The sequence below is a fragment of the Rhinolophus sinicus genome, linkage group LG18 (assembly GCF_036562045.2).
Source record: "Rhinolophus sinicus isolate RSC01 linkage group LG18, ASM3656204v1, whole genome shotgun sequence".
NCBI classification, from domain to species: Eukaryota; Metazoa; Chordata; class Mammalia; order Chiroptera; family Rhinolophidae; genus Rhinolophus; species Rhinolophus sinicus.
In genome coordinates, this window is record NC_133767.1 from 3,033,524 (window position 1) to 3,058,674 (window position 25,151).

Genomic DNA, 25,151 nt, shown 5'->3' on the forward strand with positions numbered 1-25,151 from the left:
TATTCAGCAATGATGTACATAGCACTTTTTCTAGGATGAGTTCGTGAACTTAATTGTCTGACCTCGACCTCGTATACATGGAAATAATGTTGCCAAATTTCTAACCATCCTCCGGGGCAAGTGTTTTATATCTCCAATTAACAGATGTGAAAACTGAGGCTCAGAAATGTTTGGAGACCACCCAAGGTCACACAGAGAGCAAATGGAGTCTGGATTCCAACCAGGTCTGGCCATCCTCAGAGGCCACTGTCATCCTACACGCCCAGGCTGCCTCCCAGAGAGACAAAAGCAAATGGGAAAAATCCCATGAGATCCATTCGCTGAAAGGACTTAAACGACAAATGTTTCCAGCTCATGGCTGCGCCAGGAAGATTTTTCTTCTGCCTGAATGTCTTCTTCGCTAAGTGCTTCCGGGCCACTCTCTGAGAGCCTCTGTTATTTAAACTTGACACTGACTACTTTTCATGAGGTTTGGTTTCAGTCATGACATTTGCTTCTACATTCAGACTCTCGGGTTTCCAAATCTTTGAAGACTGCCATTGGGGCTCCCCTGAACTGCCTCGCTCCCCACCTAAATGGGAGTTTTCTCTCTCTCTCTCTACTCACATTAACAAGTGTGCTTTTGGATCCTGTCCCAGAACATATAGCCGTTTATCTGTGTCCCCAAGGGTAGCATTCCAAATGGGACATGCTGAAAGGGACCCGGTCTTTCCTAAAGTTTGGGTTTGTGTCTCCAAGGCTTCTAAACTGTCCATTTATGTCACCCAACATTTCCATGTCAGGGGGTTTATCTCAAGAACAAACTCAGAGAGATGTGCGGAGATGTCAGATCGAGGGTACCTACCGGCAGACACATTTGCACGAGTAAAACTATGAAAACAACCCAATAATACCCAAGAATAAGGGACTGGTAAAATAAATGCAGGTACATCGATCGATCTAACGCTATGCAGTGTAGTCATTAAAAATGACAATGCAGACTTCTACTGATGCTGAAAAATGTTCACAGTGAGATACACAGGGAGTAGGTTCAGAAGCAAACTGCCTGTTATCATTTCATTTCTGTTACAACGTAGATTTATTTGTGCACTCAACAAAATGTGTCGAGTGGTTGCTGTTTATCAGGTGCTATGCTGAGAGCTGGGGGTACAGCAATGGACAAAATAAATGTGGGCTACCAGGAGATCACCAGTCCCTTAGTCATTCTCTGCTGGTGAATGAGCTCAGTGGCTCAAACTCTGAGCCTCAGTTTCCTCACCTATAAAAAAGGAGAATCACAGTTTGCTGCAGAGACGTGGGAAGGTCACACATGAATGACGCAGGGCTCAAAAAGTGTAAGATATTGCACTTATCACACACACATCCAACTACTTCCGACTACTTCCAATCCTCCAGGGATTACTGTGATCTTATGTAACGGCCCTGAGGATACATCTCAAGATCTAGCCTCAATATAACCATCAAATATTTGTACAACTCAGGGTAAATCACCATATGCAGTCACGTCAGTTGGTTAGCTAGTCATTCAACAAACAGTGAGCACCTACTATGTGTCTTATCATAGCCTATAAGGTTCCACACTCTCTAGTCTGTACATACCCCTCTTCTCTCTGCTCCTACCACTGGCCTCCCAACACTGGCCTTCTCGAAGTTCCCAAACGTGTGAAGTTTGTTTCCACCTCAGGGACTTCGCTCTTGCTCTCACCTCTGCCTGGAATGCTCTTCCTCGTGTACGCCATGCTTGGATCTGTCTCTTTCTGGTCTCACCTTGAATGTCTCCTCTCAGAAAACTCCTGAGCATCCCATGGCATCCTACACCTCCTGCTCCCGATTCCAGTCTATTGGCTTCACAGCACTTACCACTGCCTGATATGATCACATTTGTTTGCTTTTTTTAAATTTTTTTTTATTTTTTTTTTTTACATTTGTTTTCTTAAGATCTGTCTTCCTCACACAGTGTAAGCTCCGTGAGAGCAGGTACCTACTTTTGTCTAGGTGCTGTACAGCTCTTAAAACTGTACCTGTCACATAGTAGATGATTAATAAATCTCGCCAGGTGGGTGAGTGAATGAATGAATGAATGAATGGGAGGATGTGCCTGGCCCTGTGCTAACGCAGAGGACGTAACAGTGAGCAAGGCACATATAACCTCCTATAGTCACCTGGTGACGCCTTGTGTCTCAGTCCTTCAAAAGGGAATGCTTCTCATCCTGTCTTACCTGAGAATTCTTTACGGTTAGGAAACCAGCATTCATGTCAATACGCACAACCCCCTATGAGAACCTTGTCCAGAACTCTCCTCTAACAGAGTACTGAGTCATTACCCTTTAGACGCGACAATGGATCCAAGTTTTGATTAAACACTTTCCTGGCTTTTAAAATTCCAGGCCAGACTATTAGGCTGTGCTCTGCTATGGTGCTGGCCAGCTCGGCAACTGACTGAGGCAGATTTTGTCCCCGTCTTACTTTGCAGCAATTTCCTTGAGTATTTTGATCCGGGCGAGAAGTATGACATTATTGATTTGCTCCGCTCTACACCAACTGTCTCATCTGCAAGAGCAGGATCTTTATGGCTTCAGTAATTTCCCGGAGTGCAGAGAACTCTTTTATATTTTTGCTTGGCGCTTGGCAATTCTGTAAATTTTTTATGGATTCTGAGGTTAACTTTCATCCCTGGCCTCACTGGAATGTCTGTGTGTGCTCTAAGAAAGACCCTTCTGTACCCCGTCATGTCCCACGTCCCACCCCATCTTTGCCTTTAGAGAGAGAGGAGGGGGGGAAGAGAATAGAATTCTAGAGCTCTTTAAGTTGTATACATCTTTTTACTGGAAAGGAGTAAAAAAAGCAGCCCAGAAAGGTTTAGTGACTTGCCTAAAACAACACAGCCCACCAGTGGCAAATGCTCTTCTGCTTCTGGGGTGGTCACTGGCACTATTTACCAATGTTTTGGTCCTCTCTCTTCTCAGCACAAAGGAGGGGAGTCCCCTTCTCTGCCCCCGTAAAGCCATGTGACTTGCAGTGGCCAATGAAATGTGAGGGTGCCACCTCCAAGTGGGTACCTTTACAAGCTGATGCCTGATTCATCAAGACCTGCCCACCTCCAGATGGTGAAGGTTCCATCTCCCTGTACCCCTAAACGAGAGCAGTGACCCAAGAATGACATGCAGTATAAGCAAGACATAAATCTTTGTCATTTAAAGCACTAAGAGTTGGGGCTGTTTGTTACTACACAATCGGGCTCATCCTGACCGATAGCCTCCAATGTCAGACCCTCCCAGGTGAGGTCATTTAGAAATCTTTAGGAGACGATCCTACAAGAGGTGGACAAGAAGAGCAGCTGAAACGTGCACTTGTTTGAACAGCAACGATTTCCCACGTACAGTTTTGTTTAGATCACGAGTTGACAAAGCTATGAAACAAGGAAAAGCCAATTCATTAGGAATACACTCCAGTCCCTTCACAATGGGACCCGAGGACTCCATTCCAGCCTCATCTTTCCAAATCCTGCCTCAGACGCTGTGCTTCACATTCGCTAACCTCTTTCTCTTCACGTATACGTCTTTCTCCGTGTGCAGGGTCATTCATTCAATAAATACCTATTGAGTTTCCGGTACGTTGAAAACATGTTATGGACTTCCGTGCATCAAACTGTTTTATGTACATCTTGTTCCTTCAATGTCCTTGCCACCACTTCCCAGGTTTCTTTTCAACACGGTAAACTGGATTCATGTTACAGAATCCAGATCAAAATCCTTTCAACTAGGAAGGCTTGTCTGACACCCCTTTCTTGCAAAACACAGTTAGCCTCCTCTTTCTCTGCACGCTGATGACACCTCGTACGAATTTCTTTTTACGCACTAAGTATCCGGGGCTCTAATTCCTGGTTCACATTTATCTCCCTCACTAGAATGTGACCACTTTGAGGGCAGGGATGATCCCTCATGTCTGGCTCATCGTGTGAGTATTTAATGAACGAAGGAATGAATGAATGAATGAATGAATGAATGAATGAATGAATGAATGAGTGGTGTGACTCCGCCTTGCTCTTTTTCCTGATCTGCTTCCAACCTCCCTCCATCTTAGCTCTCCATCGGGGAAAATGGCCACACCAGAGTCCCGGAAACCTGGCAGAACTGCAAGTTTGGTGGGTACTGATTCCATAAACACGCCTGGGTGGGTTGGTGGAGATGGGGGGCTGTTTAACATCCCTGTGCCCTCCCGGCCTGGGAGAAGCAGGCAACCCATGGATGTGCTCATATGTCTGCGTGATAGAGGGCCACGAAGACTGACTTGCAGAGGAGAGCAAATGCCACCTAACGAGCAAGAATCACCCTCTTTGAGACCCCTGAATGTCACTATGTCAGTGGGGATGCCTTCCTTCTCTGTTTGCATTTTAAACATAAAAAAATCATGTGCTACTCTCATGAGTCCAGAGCTTGGATCCCGATGGTGCAGCATAAGACTCGGGCTGCACAACAAGTCTTGTCATTTCTGCCAAACGCCAGCCCATCGAGCTGTGGAAGTGACCCCCCGTCAGCTGAGCCTTCTGCTGGCCCCTCCCCCTGGGTGCCCCCCTCCCCACGCTTGGGTCTGCACCGAGCCTGGGTCCTCTGTGCTGGCTCCCTCAACCACGTTGGACATAATCCATATTTTCCACTTTAAATATTTATAGCAAACTTGGAGGGAGAACATTCTCTTTTCAACAGGCCTTCTAATTTCATTTTACAGGGAAGGTCAGAACAATGAATGCTGTGCAGAGGAATTTCTCTCCTGATTTTCAGCTTATGGCCACCAGCGTCAAGGGCGGGAGACAGAATCCTCTTACCCAGCTTTATCCTCCACGCTCTCTGCTACCAATCACCTGAATGCCCCCTGGTAGGGGGGGAAACAGCTGAGACGTAATTTTTAATCGGTGTGTAGTATTTTTCTGACTATAAAAATGCATGTCCCCTTGCAAGAAGTCCAGGGTCTATCTACCACCCAGAAATAAGGATTATTACAATTTGGTGTCTAATCTTTTAGATCTTCCAAAAAAGGATTATTCCTTACTAAAATGGGATTATACTATGCATACTTTTATGTGTTTGATTGTACATATACACCTTCCTTATTAAGTTTCTATCTAGATATCTAGATTTTTGGGGGGATCATTTTGTGAACATTTTTATTGTGATCAGAATTTTATTCTAATTTTATTTTATTATTGATTTTTGCTGATCTATAGGAAAGCCACTGGGGATTTCTGTGCATATTTTGTACCTGCAATTGCTTCTGAAGCTGACTATTTGATAACTAAAGCCATTTCATTGCACTTCATGGCTTCAGTTGTATTACAAATAGGCATAAATCATGCAAATTCACCTGGAAGCTCTACTCATATAAGAATGGCTGTATCACTTTGAAACTCCAGCAAGCACAGTTGTATTGATCATGCTTTTTAATTTTCTGTATTTTATGATGCACGAAGCCCGGCTGACCTTTGGGAAAGACTGCCCTTCCTGGGGCTAGCTAATTCCTACAGACAGCAAACCCTCTCCTGCAAACCTTTCATACACAGGCCAGCCAATCCCAAACCCAGGCCCCTCCATCACCTCCTTTATTGGGCATTACACTCCTGGTGATATTCCCCTGTCCTGCTTGCCCCATGTCCAGGTACAAGATAACTCAGGACAGCCCCTATGCCCCAGAGCCCAATGACATTATTCAAATCAGCCAATCCTGAGCCTGCCCAACTGGTCAGCTGGTGCGTTCCATGTGGCCCTGCACAGGGGTGGGAGGGGGGTGACTCCCTCCCTTCAGGAACTGTAACAAACTCTCTCATCAATGACAGTCATCGGTTGGCCTCACCACAGTTGAACCATAATAAAATTTACATTTTAAAACGACAGTTTTAGTAGCAAGTCAGCAAAAACAGACAGCCTGATATAGGAGCAAAGAGGTTGGGCTTTAGAGTCAGACCATTCTGGGGTTGAATCAAACTGTCTTGCAAGCCGCGGGACTTTAGACAAGTATCTCACTCCTCTGAGGTGCCATTACTCTCTGCGAGGTGGAGGCCTGAGAAACGGAACGACTCACGGAAAGTCACTCAAGTGGTGGGTGGCTGAATAGGGATTCAAACCCACAGGAGCCTGAATCCAGGCCTGTGTCTGTCATTACATCACGTTGTACTTCATCTCATTGCGATGTGTGCGGGTCCTTCAGGGTCTCTGAGCCACGCTGGGTCCCTGATACCACCCTTTAGGGCGAAGACAAGAGTCTGAGATGCAGCAGAGAGGAGAGAAGGCAGGGTCTCCCTGAGTGGGGCTACTCTGAGGCCAGGACGTGCTTTGCATACAGAATGGCTCAGAGGACACACGGGCAGCCATCCTCAGCCAGCAGGAGCGCTACCGCAGTAAGGACCTGGGTTAAAATGCCGGCTCCGTGATTCACAAGCGGCTCCAGGGACCCACAGCCTCCCCTTGGCTCTTGTCAGATGCACACAGACCGAGGAACTGAGCAGGCTATTCTCCGTAATGTCCACCTACCACGTATTAGGAGTTTACTTTCTGCTGAGGCTACGCTAAAGGATTTCTAACCACAAACTCATAACAACCTCGCAACGGGCCTATGAGGAAGGGACAGTTGCTATCTCCATCTTACAGATGAAGCCACCAGGATTCAGGGAACCAAGTCTAACTCAAGGTCATGTAGCAAGGTCATATATCTAAGAAGTAGCAGAGTAAGGACGTGAACCTCAGCCTGCCTCGCTTTTAATCATTTTGCTCGACTGTCTCCCTTTTGATGTCCTTGGCGCCCATTCACATCGCGGTATTGATCTTCTCTGATTGGCTCTTTGCTGGTGATCCTATTGGTCCAATGACGAGCCACCAATGAACACTCATAATCGCTCAGGGGACATGACTAGGACAGCAAGACTTCACGTAGCAGGTGTGGACTATTTTAATGCTGGCTGTCTATCACTCTCCTGCTTGTTCAAGATGGCTGCCAGTGGGTGCGTGCCCACAGGCACGGGTGTGGGGTGTGGAAGGCGTGTCTTGGCTGCAGGGCAGCCCCACTCCAATACCTAAGAGGTGGTGGTGCTTTGGAGGACACATCTATTAACGTCTAGCACAACGGGTTCTACGGATGAAAGTTTCCTCACACCCAAACACCCCCTGTAAAATAACAGAAAGGGCACACGTCGGATGCTGACCAGTGGAGGGAAAACAAACCAGTGCAGAAACACACTGGCTACCATCTACAATGGCGTGTTCCTTGTTGCTACTTAGACGGCGGCGCTCGCGGGGCCTGAGCAGGGCCCTTTCCCTGGAGGCGCTGCTCTGACCAGCCAGCTCGGTGCTGCCCTGTCTGCCCACTCGAACCCACTGTCTCCTGGAGGTGATAAGGTCAGAAGAGCTGTTACAGGGCCAGTTTTCCCACATGCCAGCCCCCTGTGCTGGGAGCACATGGTCCTCCCGGGAGGCTGCAGAGCAGCACTTGGCTGTGAGCAGGAACAGAAAATCCCTCTTTGGAAATGTTATGCATTAATGCGAGAGCAACATCTGGCCCGGAAGCCAAGGACCCCAAATCCTTTGGTTTGCACGTGACCTCAAAGAGCCCGTGGCGGCCTGGAGTGGAGTAAGCCTGACTCATGACAGACCTTGCCACAAAATCACATCTGGAAGGACATCACTGTCTGCTACGGACACCAGGTCCCAGCGCCCGGGGAGCATATGGTGAGACAGACTAAGAGGGCAAAGAGATTTCCTGGACCAAATCATCGGTCTCATTTATACGGATTAGCCCATTCGGTTGAAGTCATTTCCTCTCAGCTAGAGGCTGAGGCGGGTAGAGCCCAGGGCAGGACATCCGGGCAAGGGGTCGTTACGGCCTGTGACTTCCCTGCTGGGGAGCTTCCTGGTCAGAATCCATTTGCTCTGACAGCACCAGAGAGAGAGAAAGGGATGTGTCCAGTGCTTACAGACAGGTGCAGCGTGTGGATGTGGCATTCGGTGGCCATCGTTTAGCTGTGCTTCGGACTTGCCCATGGGCATTTTCCAGCAAAGCCTCAAAGGCACTGGTTTCTTCATTACCAGGTAATGGCACACAGCAGGCATCTCTGAGCCTCATCCCAGACCGTTTTCCCTGACTCTCCCCACCTTTCACCCTCCAAAGGATCTTGGTGAATTGTCTCATTGAATCCTGAAAGCCACTGCGAGAGACAGCACAGAGGCTTAGGGCCCAGACTCTGAGCTGGCTCACTCTGCCACCTGCTTCCTATGTGATCTAGAGAATGGGGACTATTGCTACCTGTCAGGGCTGCTGTAAGAATTAAATGATCCAATATGTCTACAGCGTTTGTAACTGTGTCTGGCATGTGTGTAAGTGTTATCACAGCCTCTACCAAGTAGGTACCAGCACCATTATTTTTAAACAGAGGAAGAAACTGAGTCTCGGGGTGGCCTGTGGGACACGAAGCCTGTGCTAAACCCTGACACCACATGACTTTTCCTGAGCTCAAGTCTTAGAGCCCGAAACCCCAGCAGGAACCTGAAAAGGACGTTCTGAAAGTCAAGGGTCAAACAAAAATCCCACGGTCAGACTCAAAGCCAGGGCCACAGAGCCTAGTTCCCATCTCCTGCCCCTGTGTCACTGGCCCTCCCAGGTGAGCGGGGCCAAGAACAGGACTTGTTCCTCTTGGGTCACCCCCATCCTGCCGTCCACTCTGGTCACACCTGACGCCTGCCCAGTCAGGACCGTAACAGTGAAATTAACAACTACTATCATTTATTGCTACGTACGGTGTGCCAGGCTTTGAACTCAGTGCTTTAGCATTATACCCATTTTACAGATAAGGAACCCGAGGTTCACATGGGTGACGTGGCACGCCCAAGGTCAGATAGAATTCAAATCCAGGTCTATCTGCCCCCATATGTTTCCGTCCAGCACTCTTACTAGTCACAAAGACATCTTAATCTGTGGCAGGCCCTTTGCCGGGGCTTCCGTGGACACTCTCCCTGAGCCCTGTTAGATCCTTGTTTTACACGTGGGGAAATACATGTGCTTACAGCGCAAGCTGCCCAAGGTCACCCAGAGAGCAGGCAGCTAAGCCAGGACTTGAACTCTAATCTCCTGACTCGCGAATCCCAGCTCAGCCTCTGCCTGGCCAATTCCTCCTCATTATAGCTCAGACTCACATGCAGACATTGTGGCTCGGAATGGCCGAGGACACGAAATTCATTCCCTACCTGCCTTCTTCCATCCAACCGAGCTGCGGCCAGCGAGTAGGATGCTACAAGCCTGGGTGTGCGCGGAATATTTCTAACCTAAGTCCTCGAAACGCACAGGGTCACGTCAGCTGCCGGAAAGCCAGCAGAATCATTGCAATAACCAGCAACGATGGGTCCTCCCAGGGCTGGGCGGGGCTGGCTGGCAAGCTCTCCCTTTGCTGTGGTCACAGAGGCAGTGACTGCCTCCTTAGGAAATGGTCACTGCAGTCCCCTTCCAACTTCCCTAAGCCCAACGCCTGTGGGGAGCCCCCCAGCACCCCTGGGCATGAGTCCGTGGCCTCCCTTCTCCACAGCCCTGAATTTCTGCTTCCTGTGATCTTTCCCACACTGGGGTCTCTCCCCTCTAAGACCTGGGCAGCCGAAAGTCACGTGACTGGGTCTTTGCCCTCTTTTTCGCACCAGAACGAAGCTCATAGAAGCAGCGAGGAAAGCAGAGTGGAGAAAGGTTGGGGGATCCACCTGGAGGGTGCTAAGCACAGTTGAAGGCATTCTGCACCCGTTTTCTCCTCCATTCTCACAACACCCCCGTGAAGCTGGTATTACCCCCGTGTTATAGCCCCAGGTCCTTCCCACGATGCTGAGGAAGACGGCGGCATTGATGATGCTAATATCCGTGTCAGTGCATGCTGACCCCTCACGCCATGGCCGACGCTATTCTCAGAGCTCTTCGTGCTTTCACTCATTCAAACCTCACAACCACCTCATGAGGTATTACAAGGATGATGATTATTATGAGCTATTATGCGCCCATTCTGCAGATGAGGAAACTGAGGCACAGACAGGTCACATGTGGTCACGGAAAAAGGCAGGTGCCAAAGTCAGGTGATTTACTTCAGGGATCCACTAAGGACTGCATGTGGCTGGCTGCCTGTTTTTGTAAATAAAGTTTATTGGGACACAGCCATGCCCATTCGTTTACTTACTGTCTACAGCTACGGCCCTGTGTCAACAGCACAGCTGAGTTATTGGAACAGAGATCGTGCGACCCGCAAAGCCTAAAATATTTACTATCTGGCTTTTTATAGAAAGAGTTTGCCGAGCCCGGTCTAACACCCAGAGGAGGTGGCATGTGGCATGCTGTGACAAAGGCACGTGCCACCTCCTCCGGGATGTGGTCCCAAAGCCCAGGTGGAATAATGGAAACCCCCAAGGCCTCAGCATCAGAAACATTTGCACAAAAACCCCCGCTCTGATATCTTGCTTCTCTGTAGCCCCTTGACTTCTTCATCTGTGGATGTAAGGGTGACCATTTCTTTCCCAGGGGGCTGTGATTGGACAGCGTTACGTGAGAGACCACAAGTAAAATGCCAAGCGAACAGTAGGTACACAACAAGTGCCCAGGAATTGCCAGTGGCACAGATGTAGGGGGAGACGCCCTTCACCTGCCCTGCGCCCCAATGAAAGACAAGGGTCAGCTCCATCCTCCACTGTCCCTGCAAAGAGAACACCTGTGGTCCCACCGAAATGCAAAACACTGCCCATCTAGTTCCCATCTGCAAAAGCCCATCAATATGCCGCTTCGGCCTGGCAGATGCAGAGAGAATCTGACAGTCTCCAGCACAGCCGGCTGCCTCCCTGGTGGGCAAGAGGGAGGCAGAGAAGGGGTAAGGAGAGGGGCCAGAAGGAGGAAAAGTGAGAGGATGGGAATGGAGCCAAGGCCCAGTTCCCCGCACCCCCAGACAATTGGGGACTTCCACCTGCCCTCTGGCCCTCCTCAGATCCAAGTATCACCCCCCAAAAGTTGAACACTTTGGGGCTTTCAGAACCTGGTTGCTTCCACAGAATGCTTTAATGATGGAAGTGCCATATAGGACAAAAAGACCTGCAATCTGCCTGCATGAGCCCACACCCACCCCGCTCTGGCACCGCAGGGGTGAGAGACAATTAGGGGTATTTTTTCGGACTAGCTCCCTGAATAGCCTCCCAGGGATCCACTCAGGAGCCCAGCCACTACCAGTAGTGATAGCCATCATTCATTGAGCACGTATCATTTAACACTCACGAAGACCACTGAGGAAGGTTCTGGAAGCTCCAGCGAGGATATTAGTACTACTGTCCCATGACAATACTGAGGCACAGAGAGGTAGAATACCCAGCACCATGAGAGAATAAACTTCTGGTCTTTTAAGTCACCCAGTTTGTGGCCATTTGTGACAGCAGCCACAGGAAACGAACATAAGGGCTTTGCATATGATTTGGTCATTAGATCTCACCACACTCAGCCAACTCAGATCAACTAGCAATGCCTAGGGGATGGTGCTCAAAGTATGAGTTTGGTCTCCTCGGGGGAAAGACGAGAACAATTGATTCGTGATGTCTGCCACAGGTAAGGAAACAAGGGGTGCTACCTTCATTGGCCAGAGCTTAGTCAGAGTAGCCCCTAGCTGTAAGGTGACAGGTGGGAAATACGGTCTTTATTTTGGGCAGCCATGTGGACAGCCCCAAATCAGGGGTCTCATAGAAGAAAGAAAGAGTAGATATTAGGGAAAAAACAATCACATGATTGAACAAGGCTGGGCAATTTACTGCTCATGTAATCCCTAACACATGGTTAAGAGTCAAACCTCCCACAGGCAGAAGACATCCTGGACCTCAGAACAAAAAGAACTAGGACAGACTCTCCGTCCATCTTCATCTCAGCTCTCTCAGCCTGTCACCTTTCCCCCAATGTGACAGCTCCTAAATTATACATCTTACAATGCGCACAGCTGGAGAGAGAGAGAGACTGGCTCTCTTTATGAATTTCTGGGGAAGTCCATCGCCTGCTTTAAATTAAGCAATTGTGGTCAGGGACACAGGGTCCTGCAAGAACATTCTACCAAAACTAAGTGGGAAACATAGCTGCCTCCCACATGACAGAAAGACAGAGTGAATGAATAAGCACATTTGCTCATCCTTACCCATCGTCTCGTATTTCTGGCTAATAGTCACGTGTCAACACTTTGAAAGCCAAAGCCTCCATCTGACCCCCTTCTATCACCCCAGATGCTGGGATCACTCCGGGGACATTTGTGGAGACAGAGCCAAAGAATCAATACTTGACATCAATGTCAGATGGGACCATAAAGATGATCGGTGGACCAAATACACAGGGCGCCTCAGTATGAGAAATTCCCGGCTGCGCAGTGGGGAAGGTAGCACTGCACGTGGAAGAGCCCCAGGCTGTGGTTTGCGATGCTGGCTCTATGTCCAGCCGATTGGAGGTCCTTGGGGTGCAACAGGGCAGTACGTGCTCCCTGAGGCCAGAGAACCGTCTTCATCACAGTGTGCTCCTTTTACCCTTTACGCCTAGATGAGACCCAGGGGGTGAGGCTGGGGCCTGATTATCAGGGATTTTCCGAGGTGGCTCATTCACATAATTCCCCCTAATTAGAAAACAAAGAAGCTCTTGTTGAAAATTTGCCACTAAATACTCCAGGGCCGTAATTCCTCCATCATGAGGCACCTAGCTCTGAATTCTAATTTCAAACCTTCCTCCCATGGTCTGTGAAGGGCTCAGCTCCAGGGGGCTTACTTTCATGTGATAAACAGGTATTGAGCTGTTATGCGTTGAGCTGGGTTAGGTGTTGATGCAGAGTAAGAGAGAATCCCTGACCCCTACAACCTCATAGCCTAATAGGAGGGACAGACAGGTAGAAAACTGCAATGCAAAGGATACATAATGTGGGGGAGAGAGAGAAAGAGAGAAAGAGAGAAAGAGAGAAAGAGAGAGAGAGAGAGAGAGAGAGAGAGAGAGAGAGAATGAATGAATGAGAGCAAGATACTCTGGGAAAACCTAACAGCTTGTCAGCTTGGTGGAGGGAGTTGAGGTGGGGAAGGAATATCAGGGAAAGACTTCTAACTAGGCAATCCATGAGCTATTTTACGGACCGGTAGGTGAAAATAGGAAGAAAGGTATTTCGGGCTGAGGCACTGTTAGATAGGACAAAAGTCTTAAGGTCTGGTCGGTTCTTATTAAATGCTATGCTGGATCAATGTTAGAACGTAGCACAGTATTTTGCAGACACAGCTGTAAACGGGCTGAGCTTGAAAGGAACCCAACCAGGTAAGTGTAGCCAACTGCAAAGAAAGCAATATGTAACTAACCAAGTCGTGTGTGTGTGTGTGTGTGTGTGTGTGTGTGTGTGTGTAACGGGTAAGCCTTTCATTGGGAGACAGGGCTTTGGATGTGAAGCCTCTGTCTCCTTCACTTGCCGCAAGTAAATAAAACTACCTAATGACAACTACATCTCGTTCTTGAAGGAACACCCCAGGCAGTGGACCCCTTGAGTTCAGCATGTACAAAGACCTAGAGAACAGCATGTACAAAGATCCAGAGGCATGAAGGTGAACGGCAGGTTCAGGGGACCTGCAGGTAGCTCAGTATGTCCGGAACTTGAGAACAAATTGAGAAGTGGAGACAGGCATGTGAGTATTGGTGGGTGGGGGTCAGATCGCGACATACCTTGGAAACCATGGTAAGGAGGCATTTTCAAAGGCGAAGAGAAGAGGGAGAGGTACCGGGAGTGCCAAAAAAACGTGTACCCATTTTAAGAAATGTTATCTATGCTCCAGCAGCAGTTCGCCGTAACCGGAAGTGTCTGGACGCTGATGGGAACTGCTCTGAGCACCTCTTGTAATTGCAGAAGTCACACGTGACTTGTATTCATCTTTTGTTATCAGTATATGTTGAGTATTACAATTTTAATACGGTTGTTTCCTGTCTTAAAATGTATAATGCCTAGAAGATTAGGCTCTGAGCAAAAGCCCCTTCCTCTTCTCCTAGAAGCCTTTCCGCCCTCCCTCCAAGCCCCACCATCTTAACATGGCTGCAGTCAGAGACACCAGGTTACAACTGGACTGTCCTGTTAATTGTTTGGGAGGAGAATCACCTGATTCAAGCCGGACCAATCGGGCTTCAGGAATGGGATGAAGTTGGACCCAAAATGTCATATGCATTTTAGGGGAACGAGATGGCCCTCAACTTTTCTCAGCTTATTAGAGGATGACCCCAACCTCTCATTTACTGAGGCCCACACTAGGGGGTGCGCGTGGGGGTGGGGTGGTGAGATTCCTAGGACCATATAGCAAGACACCCAGGCCCACCACTGTCCCACCTGCTTGAACAAAAAAGGAGAATGGCTTTTCAAAGCATAAACTACTCCCACGCCCTCGGCTTCATATTTTTCTGCTCGCCTTTTCATTATTTCAGACCCACGCCTACCCCACTTATTTTTGTCTGACATGATACAGTATCTATCTTGTGAGAAATGGTGAAATGGACTATAATAAATATATTGCTTAAGCGAGGCAAGTTGACAGGAATATAAATATGGAGCATGATATATAAAGCCCCACACATCCCAATGGCCTCGTTTATTAAAATCTTGCCATGCTAAATTTACAAAGCACTCGTCTCTATATGGGTTCTCATCAAATGCCGCTGACGCGATTGCTCACATCTAAGCCCTCCCAACATCACTATTAGCTGACCTTTCTCTGTGTAAACCTCAAGGACTGGCTGATGTCCACCAGGGACCGGGCAGCATTTAGGTGTGTTCGGGCTAGGATTTAGATGTGGATGGAAGGGAACCTATGAGGATCTGGTCAAGGTGAAAATGAAAGTTAAAATGGAATTTCTCAAGGAATCCTACTGTTTGGGTCACTCCCGTCACTGGCCACCCATCTAATTAACTCCGAGCCAGTCTCCAAATAAACAAAGTTCATTTATCTAATTAAGATTTACTGAACACTCACTGTGCTGTAACTATTGGTGGGACAGAAATGGATTAGCCACAGCGCTTGCTCACAATAGAATGAGCAGAGTAAATGCAGGAACACCGAGTTTTGTTGACACATTGTGATCAGTGGTATAAGTGACTGGAAAAGGTAAATAACCATGACAATTGGCCGTCTATGGTGGGCCAGGCACTGGGCGGTCTGTATGTCACAGTTGTGCATTTGCCTTTGAATTGCCACCTTACAATCATGAAAAATGAAGCTCAGCGAGGGGAAGTGACTGGCCTGAGTCAAACAAATGGTAAGCGATTTGAACCCAGGTCCGTGTGGATCTAAAGATGGATTCCTCTTGACCCTGACCTTTGAGATGGGCTCCCCGTGTAGGCTCAGCACTGGATGATGGCTAACATACTGCAGGGTCCTCCGCTTACCTGCTTCCACCTGCCCCTTCCTGTCCCTGCTCATCTCACACCTGAAGGACTTTCCTCCATGGCCCTTGGTCCATGCTGATGTATACAAGGCTGGACAATTAAATTTGCGAACTCATCCTAGAAAAAGTGCTCCATACCTCACTGCTGAGTATCACTACAGTCACCTTCAAAGTCCTCTCCTGAGAAAGCTATGCTCTGACGCCAGCGCCTAGTCCACCCTTCAAAGCAATGTTGGAACTCTTTTTCTAGAATGGCCATCAGAGCTGTCGTCGTATTAACCTTGATGTCCTGAATGTCATCAAAATGTCTTCCTTTCAATATTTCCTTTATCTTCAGGTAAAGCAAGAAGTCATTGGGAGCCAGATCAGGTGAGTAGGGAGGGTGTTCCAATACAGTTATTTGTTTACTGGCTAAAAACTCCCTCACAGACAGTGCCCTGTGAGCTCGTGCATGGTCGTGATGGAAGAGCCATGAATTGCTGGTGAAAAGTTCAGGTCGTCTAACTTTCACGCAGCCTTTTCAGCACTTCCACATAGTAAACTTCATTAACTGTTTGCTCAGTTGGTACAAATTCATGACAGTCCTTCTGATTTCAAAAAAGGTTAGCAACAGCGCTGCAACAAGTTTGCAAACTTAATTGTCATACCTCATATCTATTGGTTATTGCCTGCATACCATACGTTCTCTTTTCTTCCTGTAATGGAACCTGGTATCCCCTTTCCACTCTCCATCCACGTGCTCAGATGGGGCTGACCCCACTCACATGACCCAGACCCAGCACGGTCACAATGATTGGCTCAGGGAAGCGCACGTGACCCAGCCCTGCCCAATCAGGATGAATTTGGGGGCTTCTGCTGGAGTTGGTGGGGAAGAGGTGCTGTCTGTTGGCTGGGGTTGCTAAGGAGATGGGGTGTCAGCCTGAAGCGATCCGTGGCCATTCCTGCCTCTCTTTGGTGGAGGACTTGCTGAAGAATGAAGTCAACACAGAAAACAAAGCCAAGAGAAGGAGACAGATTGACTGGTCCCTTATTCCCCGTTCAGTTCATTTTCAGCACTGGATACAGCCAAGCTTGAAACCTGCACTCATCACAGGCTATCAAAGCACACGAGTCAGTACATGCTCTTTCTAGCTTAAGCTAACTTGAGTCAGGGCCCTGTCCTTTCAATCAAAACAGTCCTAATACATTCACCCATCTTATCTCTGAACTTCTAGACGCCTGAGCTGAGACCTGGGTGAGACCCACCATGTCATCGCGCCCCTGCAATCCCCACCAGCTAGCCAGCCCTCCATTCAGGCAGCAGAGCAAAGAATTCCGTTGGTCTCAGACCCAGAATCTTCCCTGCCCATTCACTCCATCATCTTCCTCAGTGAAACTGGGAGGAAAAGTTGAGAAGCGTCTCCTTACATGGCCTCAGGAGGAGACAAACTCAGAGCATCAGGTACGTGGAAGCTACTCTCTGGTATGAGTTCTTAGGAGACAGGTACCTGGTGGAAAGCTGGGTACCTGGTCTTGAAAGAAACAAAACTCCCTTTCATGATCGTGCTAAGTAAAAAAGATATGAAATGATATACAAAGGATGAATCATGAGAAGATACATAGGGGATAAAACTGAGCTAGAACTTTAAATCATAGTGCTAACTACAAAAAAAAGGAAGGAAGGAAGGAAGGAAGGAAGGAAGGAAGGAAGGAAGGAAGGAAGGAAGGAGGAAAGGACATTTACCATATGCTACCATTTAAGTACTACATTAAAATCACAGACACATAGAAAACACCCTGCATATTTTATAAGTAAACATGCATGAGGAACATATATCAATAACATTATAGTGGGTGTCTATTGGGGCGGGGGTGGGAATTAGGACTGGGGATGAATGGGGTGGGGATGGTAAATAAAATAAGAGGGACTCTATAAACCGATGACTATGTGCTATGATCTCAGAAGTATGAGTAACTGAGCTCTCTGCGTCTGAGGTTACAGACAAGGACAGGAAAGAAAAAGAGAGAAGGAAGGAAGACTGGAAGGAGACACTCCAAAACGTGTCCAGTGATTGCACTTAAATCAGGGAGCAATCGGTTACCAGGAAGAGACCCTCGCTCAAGGACGCTTACATTCGAGGCTTGATTTTCCAGGTACAGTGGCAGACAGTTCAGGCCGGCCTCGGAGAGTCGTGCTCGTGTACTCTCCCAGCCCGCTCTTTATCAGAACTCTGTGCTCTCCCAGACCTGCTCTCTTCCTGCCCCCGTCACGCCCTGAGAGCAGCTCCTCGCTCACCCATCGCCTTCCACAAGACCCATCACCGAAGCCCCACGGGCAAATCCGCACGGGGGTCCTTCACAGGGGGTCCAGGTGCCCTTGCAGTCAGCACGTCCTTTTCCTCCAGCTGACAGGCTCTGGGACCTCATTCTAAATTTGGCAGAGACAGATGGAACCGGCCCAGCGTGAGTCAGCTACTTACCCACCACTGATAGTGAAAAGGGAATGGGGTGGATGAAAGGGACGTGAAAATGGTGCTGGAGGCTCAGAAGACAGAGAGAGAGGAGAGAATGAGTGTATCTTGTACAGACTGTCCCTGGGTGTTTACTTTATAATTGTTAGCATGATCCCATTTTCCTAAAATGGCGAGTTGGGGAAAGAATGATTAGTGTTTAAAGGCACAAGCTCTGGAGTCAAAAGTGGGTTCACATTCTTGCTCTTCCAACTTCCTAGCTGTGTGACTTGAGCACGTCCCTTCCCCTCTCTGAGCCTTTTTCCTTATCTGACACCTGGGAGGTTAACCTTCTCCTGAGCTCTTGTCAGCATTAAATGAGAGAAAATAAGTAAGGCGTGGCGCACAGTGTCTCCTTTATAGCAATCAGTCAAGAAACACTGTTGTACTATTAGTATACACATTTTTTTACAATTAAAAATTCTTAAACACACCAACAAACAAAGAAAGCCTCACAGACACACGGCAGTTATCATCACTGAACTCTGTTGCTACTGATCTTTTCCTACCCCATTCCTTCTTGGAATACAGAATTTATCTGTGCTGGAAGCGGCTGTTGGAAATTACCCAGGCGCCCCCGCCCCACAGCCCTAATCAATAAGCTAAGGCGGCTCCCTCTCCCTGGCAGTCCTCATCTACTCCCCCTAATTGATCACTACAAGACGTACTCAGAGGGGCCCTGGGCATGGATCTTAATTGACTGCACAGCCACTTAATGAGGAACCCCCCATGTCCCCAAGCGTGAACAGACTGCGCTGCCTCCTGTACCCACAGTGCATGCTGGGAGCCTTCAGAGGACAGGAGGGTGGCAAGCGGTGCATCTGATCAACTAATTAGGAGCTTCGCGAGAGGTGTGACTCCAAGCCCAGCTAACTGCATAATGCAATCCCCACCCATCTTCCATCCCCCCAGCCTGCCGTCCCTGTTTGTTGGGGGGAAGGCAGGAGCCCTGTTCGGGTCCATGTACAGCAGACACGGCCCCTCCCGTCCTGCTCCCCATTTCTGAGGCTGGAAAATGTGACCGGGAAGTGACTGCTTCCTTGAGAGCAAGCACCTGGGAACGGAAGTGGCCTAACCTCCTCAAACGGCTGTGTGAGCGTTAAAGGAAAGAACAAGGAGCAAAATGAAGCTTTTCAAGAGGAGAACCGTCCGCCGATACTCTACAAGCAACGCCTGTGGCTCTATTCTGCCAGACGCGGTTAGTTCTCCCCGTCCCGCCCATCTCCGGTCTCCTCTTCTTTACTACACAGCCCTGCTTTGGTTCCTGGCATCCCTGTGTGCGACCGAAACCGTCTTTCCCAGGCTCCTCCGAGTGAGGACTGGCCTATGACCTACTGCTGTTCAGTGAGACGTTGGTAGCGGGTCTCAGAGGAGGTGACCCTGCACAAGTAATGGGGATGGGGGTGCTACAGAAGAGGACGCTTCTGCCTCCGGCCTTCGCCTTGCTGTTTTGAACACAGATGCAATGCCTGGAAGGGGAGCAACCATTTTGCAACCATGAAGAAAAAAGGCAACCCCTCGGGAAGGCTGAGCTGCAACACTCGGAAGGAGCCTCTAAGATCTCTGGGAACAGCCCGTCTGGATTTGTTGTCACATGAGAAAATAAAGCCCTCTTTGGTGACACCACAGTGGGCAGCTATTACCTGCATTTGAACCCAATCCTAACGGATACAGATGCTGCCATCAGCCTGACACATGGATGTATCTATGTATGACAGAGTGGCAATAACACAAACAAAATACAGTGACCCTACGCTACGGCATACGGTTCCTGGGAGGACGGCAAGAGATACAGTCGTCAGTACAGCAGCAGGCACATGGCAAACCTCCACGACGAATCTTGGCTTTTATTAGAAGCTGAGGTCGAGAGAGTTTCTAAGACTTACTGAGAAGTTGGAGGTACAATCAACAGCAGGATCTGGGAACCACACAAGAAGGGCCAACACCACTCCTGGACTCGGGAACCTTCCCCCACTAGCAAAGGTCCTGGCCTCGCCTCTCACAAGCTGTGTGACTTCAGGCACATTATTTAATCTCTTGGAACCTCGGTTTCCTCGTGTGTAAAATGGAGCTAATTATGAGGATTCCATAAGAAACGCTGACAGTGAGGGTTTAATGCCGGGGTTAGCACTTTAATGCTGATCTCACGGCCCCCCAGGAATAACACGTGAAAGTAAGTAAGTTGAATGAGTCCAGCGGACCCAGTGTGCTTCACTGCAGTGTGTGTGCCCAATGTCTCCCTCCTGTTGTTGCTGTGTATGGGGTATAAATAAGGCCTATTTGTAAAAAAGAAAGAAAAGAAAAAGCTGGGGGTGGGGGCACTAATTTTATGTGCATTAGAGAACATGGCAAATACACCACGTTCCTGAAGGGCTCGCCTGAAATCCTGAGTGGGAAGGAAGTCGCCTGGTTTGTCAAAATGGCAAAGGAGGGGTGGTGTGATCTCAGGTCTCTAAACGAAGGGACGAAAGCTGCCTTCCCAGGAGCCAAGGAGGAAAGAAAGGAGGCCTGAGCCTGTAGGCTCCCCCCACCCCAGGTAAAGGAAAAGGCTGGAGGCCTACCCTGGGGGAGGAAAGGGTGACACTCAGCCTAGTCTGCTCCGCTCACCTGGAGAGACACCCGCTGAGGTGGACCAACCATTGGCCTCGACGCCACACCTCCCCGTATCGTGTTTTTTCCCTTGGGACTTTCAATCCCTTCCACTAAAAGGACAAAATATATTTCCCCACCACTTGACTTTGGGTGCAAGCAGGTGCCTTGCTTTGGCTAATAGAATGAGGTGGTGACAGGGTGCCAGCTACAAGCCTAGGGTTTAAGAGACCTTGACTATTTCCAGCTACCATGTGACCAGGCCTGCGCTAGTCTGCTGGTCCCGCGTGGAGGACTCATCCACGGAGCAGAGCATGGGAGTCAAGCCCGGCCGAGAGCAGCCGGACCCCGGCCAAACCACAACTATGAGAGGAGCTAAATCTATGCTCGTTGGTGATGCGTTTATTAAACGCCACTGAGATGCTGTTTTTCTTTAAATGTAGGCAAGGTCTTTGGTACAACAACGAAAACCTGAGAACACTTTGAGAATTGCACGACGATATGCAATTATCTGGGGCTCAGTTTCCCAGCTCTCAGGGATGCTGAAAGCTATGTCTGACCCAAGGAAAAGTAGGAAAGCAGGGAACAGTAAACCACACCTACATGACTCAGCCATGAGCTGAAAACACAGAGGCATTCTTGGCTCTTCTTCCTGGCAACCCCCACTTTAACCCCCACTTTCTCTTCCCAGCTCCGTATTCAGTGACATCACATTAGTAACTATGAATCAGCCAAGGCGGGAGTGTTTATAAATCAGCAGACATGACAAACCAGGGCTTGTTTTGTTCCTAGAGAGCTTGCTTACCAACACGCCTGGGTCTTCCCTGAGCCGTTGGTTGCGCCGTCTTGCTGAGTCCATATTAGCGGGATCTCATGACAGTAGCCCCCCTCCGTCATCGTCTCTTCTGCTGTCCCTGTAGAAGGGTGGCCTGGACCTGCAAAGCATGACAGAGTCAAATGACCTGGGTTCAAACAGTTGTGTGAGCCCAGTGAGTTCCTTAAACTTTCTGAGCCTCATTCTCCACATCTGTAAAATGGAAATAATAAAATAGTGCGGAACTCTTAGGGTTATTAGCAGGAGTCAATGAAATGCCCCAGGCAATGCACTCAGTGCTGTTTCTGACACCGCCTAAGCACACGGTGACAGCTGTCATTACTTGGTTCACGTTCACGTCATCTTTGCCTGAGCTATTTGGGGCACTTTTCAACTGACCTCCTTCCTGTTGGTCTTGCCCCCTTTCATTGCATCCTCCCCACAGCAGAGAAAACTTGCAAAAAAACACAGACAGGATCGTATCGCTCCCTCACTCAAAACCCTCCGGTCACTCCCCTTCGTCGTCAGGAGACAGTCCCAATTTGTAAGTGGGGGACTTGGAGAGGTTACGAAATTTGTCCAAGGTCGTGCAAGTAGTAAGGAACATAGGATTGGAATCCAGGCTTCCATCTCTACATTCCGCCTTCTTAACCACCGTGCTACACTGAGGATGAAAGGACACGTGGAGAGAAGGGATGCATGGGTGACCAGGTGTAATAACAAAAGGACAGAAAGATGCAAGAATGGATGGAAATCCGGAAAGGATGGCAGACTCTGGAATGATGGATGGATGGATGGATGGATAGAAAGATGGAAAGATAGAAAGATGAAGGGACTGAAGGATGGAAAGATGCAAGGACTCTCTTAAGTTGCCTTCTCTCCTTCCCTCTGGCCTGGCTTCTAGGTTTTCCCTCATGGACACCCACCTGGGACATCTGCTGAGAGTGCAGCTAGTCCTGTGGTCCCTTCCACTTCCTAACTCCTCGTTCCCTTTTCCTCCTGCCAGCTCAAGTACAATTCGTCTCTAAACAAGCTTCCCTTCAGGATCCATTTCCAGTGAACTGACCACCTCTCTTCTTCCACAAGTTCAGGTTTTCCTAAGACCAGGGACCAGATTTTTATCTTAATAGCTAATGTACGCTAGGCATTCATTGTATGCTAGTTATATAACTATCTCATTTAATTTTCACAAAAGCTTTATGAAGTAGGTACTATTATTTTCTCCACTCTGAAGATGAAGAAACAGAGTCGAAGCGCCTAAGTAATCTGCCCAAAGGTGTCCGCTCACAATGGCCGCACTATGGTGTCATGTCTCCTTAGCTACCTCAGCTGTTGGCTCCTTTCTCTGTATTTGGACAGATAAGCCCTTATCAGTCCATGAGGGTAAGAGTCACGCTATCTCTTTTGACCTTAACTCAAGCATTTCTCACACACCTGCCAATTTATACCAGAGCAGCGATGGTGTACAGGTTACAGAATGTATCACTGTTACCAAACCAGAGTGACATGGGCCAAAGGTACCTCCCACATGGGATTAAAAAGCCTCTGACATCTTGCCTGAGAAAAACACTCCTATAAGGGGCTTGGCCAGGTTGGGACAGAAGACTCATGGTGGTTTCAGAATCTGGCCAACATGGATTCTAGCCCCAACCCTGCCATTCCTTTCAGCGGTGTGACCTTGGGCAAATGACAACGTCTCTGAGCCTCAGCTTTCTTATCTGCAAAATGGGGAGAATAATAATAGCAGCCAGTGTGAACAGCTGTTCACACTGAGACAATTACATGACACAATGTATACAAAGGGTTTGGTACAATCAGAAATACACCAATGATAGCTATTGTGGTTGTTGTTATATCTTGACTGCAGCGACTTCTCTCTGACCAGATAATCTGTCTAGAAATTTTCTAAACTGTGCTAAACTGTAGAAAAATCCCTTTCTACCATTAGGACACATGACATAGTGTAAGTACCACGTGGGAAGAAAGGCTAGGTGTTTCAGAGTGTGTGCGTGCGCGCGCACATGTATGTATTTAACGAAGTGAAAAAACTCAGTCAACTTTGGCCAAAGGTCCAAGAGCCCTCCCTTCCCTGCTCCTTTCCCCTCCCTCCAGGCCTTTGCCTCCGGCCAGAAAATGAGCTGGGTGAGCTCCTCCTCAGGGCTGATTAGCTTTCCCTTGTTAAATGACAGGGTTCAATGTAATTTAATTTCATCGGGAGGAAGTGGTTCAGAAATCAAGGTCATTTCATTTCTGAAAGACATGTGAGGTTTGCCTTTCCCAAATGATCTCTCTGCCATGTATTCCCTTTAAAGCGAGAAGTACAGTGGTGAATACAATGGCTTCCAGGTCGTGTAAGATCACCTTTCCAAATAAGAGAAGACTCCTTTCCACGGGATTTTAATCAGGCCGCGTACAACTACTCTTCCTTTGGAACTTATTCCACTTCCTTTCCTTTCTGTTATTTCTGCCAGTGTAACGCTCCTCACACACACAAATAGAGCTGAAGAAAGGCTTGCGATGATCCTTTATTTCTCCTTCATGCAGGAAAGGTGAGGGTTACCCACTGCATTTGGCCTTCAGAAATCTGAGGGCGAGAGTCCTAATAGCTTTACACACACAAATGTCAGCATCATGAACAGGGGACCTAACCATGTGACACACAGGTCCCCCCTTCACCTGGTCTACAGAAAATGATTAGGCATCAAGACAAAGAAAAGCAAGTCATGTGCATGCTGTCCATCAATAAACGCGCATGGAGAGCTTACCAAGGGCTCGGTAGAGTGTCAGGTGCATGGGAGTGGGAGTTGCGAAGGAGACAGGAGCTTACTTTGGTTTGGCAAGACAATTAGCAGGTAAAATAAACCAACAATATATAACTTGATCCCAGAACAGCAAAATCATTGTGTGTGGCGGTAATGAAAGGGGGTGGGGGAGGCAACCGGAATGTTCCAGAAGAGGTGAGGCTTGAGTTGACCTTGGAAGCACAAGTAGGATTCAGATGATTCACATGTAACTATTTCCTGAGTGCCTAATATGAGCTGGGCATTGTTTAACTATCTTGTGTGCCAATACGTCATTACTCCATCACTTCAGTGCTGAAGGGCAGGGGCTAGCCTTACAGCACGTGACAGATAAAGATACTGAGGCTCAGAGACATTAAGCAAACTGCTCTGACACAGAACAGTGGCAGAGCTGGGATTCAAACCCAGACCCCAAGACAAAATGGAGAAAAGAATGGAACCTGCTGAGAAGGCAGAGTTCATGCAGGTTGTCTGGATAGGGGAGAAAACTGGAACAGAATCTTTTATATTAAGAGTCCACAAGCCACGCTCTGTGATACATGTGTCTCCTCAGATACCTCTACCATCCTCTTTTTATTTTCATCATAGCACTTGTCCATACCTTTGTCTATTTATTTTATCACTCTCCTCCTCCCTCTAGAATGTGAGCTCCCAGAGAGGACTGCGAAATCCGGCTTGATGACCGCACACAACTCAGCACCTAGTTCCCTGACTGACACATAGTAGGTACTCATCAAGTGCATGTGGAATGACAGACTGAATCTCATTTCCCACGAGCCAAGGGAAGGAGGGTGCTGCGTTGTAAACTCCAACGAGACACGTTCCACACCTGCCTTGTGCCCCTGGTGTATTATCAGAACCTTGGACAGCGCCCACAGCACAGTGGGGGAAGGAGGGAGGCAGGGGAGAGTGGGGGAGGGAGGGAGGGAGGGGTAGACTGGAACAGGAGGACACTCACAAGTTTACGAAAAAGCAAATTCAAGTTCAGCTAAATTATTAGTCACCCTCGCTGATGGACAAAACCACCTTGCTAGAGACTGA

General features: G+C 48.4%; 1 long non-coding RNA gene across 2 annotated transcripts in view; it reads right to left on the reverse strand.

Moving 5' to 3' along the window:
* The window catches only part of LOC141569507 (uncharacterized), a 243,230-nt gene that overhangs the window by 37,767 nt on the left and 180,312 nt on the right, over positions 1-25,151 (reverse strand). For both annotated transcript variants that reach the window (XR_012493236.1, XR_012493235.1), the window contains one exon: positions 21,301-21,430. This is a non-coding gene — a long non-coding RNA (uncharacterized LOC141569507). The remainder of the gene's footprint in view (positions 1-21,300; positions 21,431-25,151) is intronic.